A 7,769-nucleotide genomic window follows, 5' to 3' on the forward strand; every position below is an offset into this window, starting at 1 on the left:
TTAGGAGGAAGGAAGTGGCGAGGGTCAAGGGGAGAGGTGCAGACTCCGGTCTCACGTAGCGCCAGCAACAACAGCCTGACACTGGACTGGGATTAACTGATTAATTTGGGATTAAAGATGACTCGTCACTACTCTAAGTAATGAACCACAATGACCCAAAATTACAAGATTAACACGCAGGAGGTATAGTGGGCCTGTGTGTCAGTGTTAATTCTGAAGAGTAACACTATAAATCAGGGGCAAAGTAAGCAAATACCGCACAAAAAAGCCCACAGTCGTTTGACGAAGAACAACATTGCTCAGAGTAATTCTCTGTCCTGAAAGGAAATCTATCGGGGAACCTCGTTAAATGTAAAATAAAATCAAAAAATGTGGGGAGTAAGGGATTTTCTGACTCTTATGAGTACCCATTTGTCACTGGGTGTATTTTAGGAGAACACACAGATTAATTCCACACAATCATAAACACGGAGCGTCTGCTCCTGTGTTTTGAGAAGCGCGCTGAGTACAAGAACTCCATTTCCAGCTGAATGGGAGAGCAATGAGATTCATGAGTTCTCCTGCTACAAGGCCATAGCTATGGAGATTTGGGACAAGGCTATTTCCCCCACTACCATTCAGCAAAAAAAATACAAAAAATACAACCACTACTCCTGATGCTCTCAGACTGTGAATACAGCCAACTGATCGTTTCTGATGAATATAACAAAACAAGGACAGCGACAGATAGCGACTCATTTAAAAATGAAAGTTCACTTAAAAAATGGCACACAAAAAAAGAATAAACAGGCTGAGATGTTATGGAGGATTGCAGTGATTGAAAGAACAAACACCTTTGCCCTATGGAAAGGTGTGTTTACAGTTTGTACAGTGTTTAACTCCCCACTCTGCGTTGTAACGTGTCAGCAGGCTGTCACTGTAATAGATGGTACAACCTTCTCTACACTTGCAATAACATAACCTACATAACATACTAACTACTATATCGGCTGATTTAAGCAGGGGTGGAGCTTGAGCCTTGAGGTACCCTTCTTTATAATGCTGTAGAGTAGCTATGTATCTTATCCATAATCACGTTTTGTTGTGAGTCACCTTAAAAAGTTTAATCACGGCGCCCTGAATGCAGAAACTGTTTGGTGGCAAGCCCTGTCTCAGACTACTTATAGAGCCAAACAACATGCAAAACTCATATTTCTAGTACTCGTATAGTAATTGTGATATCGACAAGTCACTATTTCAGTGGGAAGGTTTAAAAGAATAGTTCACCCAAAATTCAAATTTCACTCATTATCTACTCACCCTCATGTTGACTAAGGGCTGGGAGAAGTTTCAGAGTTATCCGTGGATTCTCTGAGTTACAGGGGGTCTCGGCATAGCAGTGCATGTCCATATAACGGTTGCAAATGGATACCACTTTTCTTCGTAACAAAAAGACACACCAAAAAACATCCAAATACCTCCATGCTGCTCGTATGTAATGTCCGTCTTGTATTGAAGCCCCGAAATGCGAAATTGTTCCGAAAAAAATTAAATAAGTCTATATTTCAAGCTTGTTTGTAGTGAAAGGTCCTCTTCCTGGTCCGTCCAAATCTTGCGAGATATGCGCTGGCGTCGGTGCAAATCTCGCGACTATGGAGGTATTTGGATGTTTTTTGGTGTGTCTTTTTGTTACGAAGACAAGTGGTATCAATTTGCAACCGCCATATGGACATGCAGTGTTGCGCCGAGCCCCGCTGTAACTCAGAGAAGGCACGGAGGACTCTGAAACTTCAATTTTGAGTGAACTATCCCTTTAACTTGAACATTCCAATTTCACAGTTAAAAAAAAAAAGATGCAATTCTTCCTGTGGGTCTTAAGCAAACAAGCATGTGCCCTCATATCTGGAGAATATAATTTGTAGGCCAGTTCATAATTGTAGCAGCACAAAATGATTTTACCTTTATCAAAACAAACTGCATCTCCTGCGATTTGGATGTTGCACTTTAGAGGACCAAGAGCAGGGACAACAGACAGACCTTTATACAACCAATCTAACATAACCAAAAATCTATACCATGGCTATTTCACTGACTAGTCGCAGTCCCAACTCAGTCTGCTGTAGTTTAGTGAAGTCCATTTGTATGTTCCACTATACTGTCTATAGAAATAAATCATCCACATAGGTTCATTCTAGCCTTGTGTTAGCCACTAGCTGGCTGGCAGTAACGTCAGATCGACTATCAGTTCCATCGTCAAGTGTTGAATGGACCAACAAGGTGAGAAGTAAGATGTAAAAGGAACACGGGATGCAATTGAACTTACTCTCTCACTTCTTGTGTTTTGATGCAGCTGCTACTTTCTCTCTATTTTTCTGCCTTACTAGATTTTAAAAAACACATCAGGTACACTATAACTTCATCAGTCAGTCCGGCGGCATTTGGCCAAATGATGGTGTAACTTTACTCAGCGTCAGGGACAGACATCTGCTGTTGCACTCAAGCCAAAATGTAGCTCAATACGGGCTCAGCAGTGGCCCCTACGGAGGAGCGAGGGCCCTGGGGCGGTTGCGCCCTCTGCCCCGGTGGCCGCTCCGCTTATGGATAACACTCATGTAGCCGCTGACTGCAGGTTGATCAAAGAATTCTATATCCCTCAAACTCATAAATAAAAGATTTGATTGGAACAAAATGTCGAGAAAAGAGGAGGAAGGGCAGGAAAAAGAACAAGGAGGAAGAGAGAAAAAAAATAGCAGTCGAGAATACCAGGAGACAAGGATCAAGCTGTGCATTACTGCACCGTCGAAAAGTCATGTGGTACTGGTTATTGCAACAAAAATAACACATCAAAATATACTGGCACGCACACACACACACACATACCAAAACCATATCTCATCATCTTACTGCAGAAAAAACGCTGGCCTGTTCAAATAAGCACATGATAACACATTCCATTCATTTTTTCTTACCATGGAGGTTTTGTGATTTTGCAACATGCATAACCAATGTGCATAAGCAACACACGCACACACACAAAACAGAAACCAGTGTCTGTTTCAAATGAGGTGTGATTCCTGCCGGGCTCCTCCCAGAGTCTGAGCAGCTGTGTGCGAGTGTGTATGAGGGCAGGGCAGCAGTAGTATTGGTACACCTGAATAAGTGTGTTTTAAAATGTATGTGTGTGTGTGTGCCCCTGCCTGTGTGTTGGTATAAGGGGAGGGGCAACGGGGGGGGGGGGGGGGGGGGGGGGGTTTGCTCCTCACGCCTGCTTGTGACAGTGATCGTAATACCTGCTGACACTCTTTCTTCCCTCTCTCCCTCCCTCGCTCTCACCTCATCCCTCCATCCCTGGGGGCCTTCCCGAGCTGTTTTGGGATTTGAAATCTGTTGACTCTTTCCCTACCATTCTCTCCTTAACGCATTCTCCATCCCTCACTCCCTCCACAGCAGGTCTAATGTTTTTACCATCTCTGGGGGCTGACGAGAAAAAGAAGCAGAGAGGGAGAGTGTGTGTGTATTCATATGTGGTGCGTGTGTGTGTGCCAGCAAAAGAATAAAAAAAATAAATAAAAGAAAGAAAGAAAGAGGAAACAGAGAAGAGGAATGTGTGTGTTTCACATCATTGGGGGCTGGAAAGTAGACTGTGGTGCCATACTTCTGGGAGGCAATGCCAAAACAATATTAGTTTTTGTTCCACCATGGAAAAGTCTCCAAGAATCATACAGCAGATTCAAAATATCTACATAGTGAAACATTTGTCATGTGATCCATCTTCTCTGGAATACACAAAGCAGTGGATGAAAGGTGTGTTTAGAAACTGGGGATATAGCCAACTACTCCAACTGATGCTGTTTTTTTTCTTCCTACAGCTATGAGAAGGTGATTGTGAAAAGCAGAATAATTTATAAAATGGGCAACACACACCCACTAAACACACACGTACACGTGTGCACACACCTTCAAGTAGTTTTTATCAGAACGTCTCTTTGTTGTGTGTAGATAAAGTGTTGTGGAGCTGCACTTTGTAGCCGCATTATTAGTCGATAAAGTTTGTTCTTGGCCACGCCGACACTCTTCTGTGGCGTTTGGATTTGCACGCTGCAGTGTGTGCATAGCTTGGCACAGATTAATTCATTGAGTAATCGTTAATTAGCGTTAGCAATTAGCAGGTAAGACTTAAGACATGAGGCAGCGTATTCCCCTCTCTGCTCTTTTTACTATTGCGTTTCCCTCAGTGAGTCAACTTTTGTATCCGTCATTAAGCCTCTCCACGGGAGGATTACAGAGGTATGTCATGCACATTTAGAATATTTCTCCAAGTCTTAATAAATGTCTCCTAAAATCACGTCTCTCTAGTTTTTACAAGACACTTAACGACACGGACGGTTAGCTAAAAAAGAACAGTTAAGCCATGGGGTCTTAATACTGAATCTTTAAAGCCAAAAGGTGAAAATTAAACACTTCAAAAACGTTATCACCACCATGGACATTTACTTTAGCGCTGTGTCTCTGAATGCGTGGCTTCTGACCTACTAATCTAAATACTATTATATTCACTGCACGCAAGATGCACTGCAGCAAATCACATTTATAAAGATTCATCTAACATGGTTTTCTGAGAGATCTGCAGAATAGATGTTCAAAAATCAATGTATGAAAAAATCTAGATAAACAGAGTAGGACCTAAGAGGAAGCTGATGACAGGGAGACTCATTTTAAAGTGACCAAAACACAAGTAAATCACTGTGCAATGTTCTTTATAGGCTCATATAAATCAGGACATTCACACAGTTTCTAGTAAGTGCAAGTGCAGTCAGTGTTTGATCTGTGAGAACACAGGCTGTGTAAAAAAAGAAGAAGAACTCCTATACAGTGGCTGTCCTTAAGCACTTTGAAGACTTGAGCCATGATGGTAAAGCATGTCTCAGTGTCCTCCTGGCAGCGAGGACCTTGTATGGTACAATAATCCAGGTTCCTGCTACAGCCTTTTGCTCGGCCTGGGTCAATACTAATTCAATTTCTGTCTAAGGGAATTCCCAGGTTGCCTCTTGGCAGGATTTCTGAGCTGAGTGGAAGAGCATTGTGCGAGCTTATATGTTTCGTGAGAGTGTGAGTCTGCCCGTTTGTGCCTGCACACGTGTTTGTGTGTGGGTGAAATTCTAGAAAAAAAAAAAAATGCACATATTGGCAGAACAACAAGCAGATTGTTTTGTTTTGGTCAAGCTTAAATTGACAGCGTTTCCCACATTTAGAGTTCATATGTTCTCACGCACACACAGTTTAATTGCTGTTTTGGATATCAAGTAGCACACAGTCGAGCTGACACCTACAACAATGCCCGCTCATTGTAACGCCATGAATGGATGAATGAATGAATGAATGCGCTCCCGCTCAGTGCTCACCAACAGCCCTTAACCACCATAACCACCCTCTTCACACACATACGGCTCAGCAGCCATTTTGTGCCAAAGCCTTGGCCGCGCTGTGCCAACCCGAAGCGCTCACAACACTGAACCTCATTTCATTCCACAGCTGTGCCGCCCCACTTGGAGACATTCATACAATGCAACTTATTACAACTTAATGCAACCTAATATTGATGTATGTGTGTACACAGAGAAGCGGGGCGGCGTGGGGAGAGAAATTGGGAAAGAGATGGGTCCATATGCAGTCTGGCGATAATGCGAGAAGCCGGCGATAATATCTGGGTGTTAAATTGGTATCGATTGACTAAATATCCTGACCAGGAGGAGAGAGCGGCCGTCCTTTCATGCTTGTACACCATGTCTGCTCCGACAGCTCCAAGCTGCACTGTGACTATCTGATCCATTTTAATACAGACATCCTCACCGCTAGGCCTGAGCCCAGACCTCATTTTCAACACAGTGTGCTCGAGTCTTCCTGCATGTGTGTACATGTGTGCGTGTGTGTATCTGTTTTCTCTTCAAAGAGAAAGGTTATATTTTTATTTTTTGTGCAATATTTTATGTTGGTCTACTGTATCGCTACACAGTAAAATGGAGGATTTCACACAGATATACACATGAAGGAAGAAGCAGGAAGCCATGTCAGTCAGTCGGAACCTAAACCTACTTCTTGAATTATTTTCCAAAATGAGGCCATGTGACATTTAAGAGCAATAGGAATCGTTGCACAATACTCTATCAGCATGCTTCAACTCCCAAACAACATGCATCGAAAGGCAGTAACACGCCTTTCCCCTCCAACACCTCAGTCACACCTAAATTCAACCTACAAGAGGGAACAAAACAATGACCTATTTAGACGAGAGGCCGGCACAGCGGTTGGTAAATGTTCCCACAGCCGCACACCGCTGGCCGGAACTGAGGACTTTTTCCAGTGAAAGGCACTTTCGCTGCTTGCTGTGAGTGGAGGAGAAGTTTCAAAGAAGTAGTAAAGGAACATGAGTCATGTGCGAGATCACAAGTGAATCAAAGTCTTGGAGTGTTAGAGTAGGGCTGGGTATCCTGGTACATTTCTGGGTTTTGTTTTTGCAGAACTGAAATTTATCACACTCCATCTCTCTTCTCAAGGAAACAAAGACTTCCCGCTTTACGCAAAAACCAGCAGGTCAGTTCCAGACACACACACATGCACACACTTACACACACACACACACACACACTCACACACCTCTGACAGAACTATTGTTCCACTGAAATGAACTTCACTCGACAACAATGGCACCGAATGTCAATTCACAGGCGTACAAATCACTAAAATCACTGGCCTGCATTGTTTTCCGACAGAGATGAAGAAGCCGAAGCACAAAGTTAACTCATCCACAGTTTACCTCCAGATAATACACTCAATACTGCAAACAAACAAGACAAAGCACATTTACAGAGACAGATAAGGCACACAAACGCACTCACACAAACACACCTCTGGATCTACACAAGCCCCCCCACCACCACAGCAGCAAGTGAGACAATGAGCACTGACACAGAAAGACACAGTAAAGGGAGAGAGAGACACTGATACAGCCTGATGACAGATGAGAGAGAGAACCAGAGAGAGGCATGGAAGGAGAGAGAGAGAGGGAGAGAGAGAGGAAAAAGAGAGGGGGGTATTGCTTTGTTAGCAGGACAGGGAATAAAGTGGTAATTACCTCACTGTGGGTTTGTTGATTATAGTTCAGCCAGGTTCTCCATGTTAATCATTTACCAGGGGAAGACAGAGATTAGTACAGAGACAGACACAGAGAAGGGAGATAGCAGACAGGCCGAGAAATAGATTAATTTGCATGCACACACACGACAGAGGAGGAATAGACACAGACGGACCTGAGGGGTGAAGAAAAAATAAAAAAGTAAAATTTGAAAAAAGAATCGGTGTAAAACTGCAGTCACCTTACCTGACAAGACACAATTACAGGCAGTGTCTGTTTCCACTGTACTGTACAATGAATGTGTGTCTGCTCGCACAAGCCCACAGATCAGATGTGTGTGTGTGTGTGTGTGTGTGTGTGTGTGTGTGTGTGTGTGTGTGTGTGTGTGTGTGTGTGTGTGTGTGTGTGTGTGTGTGTGTGTGTGTGTGTGTGTGTGTGTGTGTGTGTGTGTGTGTGTGTGTGTGTGTGTGTGTGAAGGTATGGTATGCAGAATGGGATTGACTCTGGTATTTAAACTAGATCATTCATGAGTGCACACAGAGGGAAATGATGCATAAACAGAGCAGAGATTACACGGAAGACTTATGAGGGCTGCTTTCAATAAAGATACAGAAAACCAATACAAATATTCGTCTCCTCACACACCATTTAAACATGC

This window comes from Trachurus trachurus, assembly GCF_905171665.1.
Source record: "Trachurus trachurus genome assembly, chromosome: 16".
Classification (NCBI taxonomy): domain Eukaryota; kingdom Metazoa; phylum Chordata; class Actinopteri; order Carangiformes; family Carangidae; genus Trachurus; species Trachurus trachurus.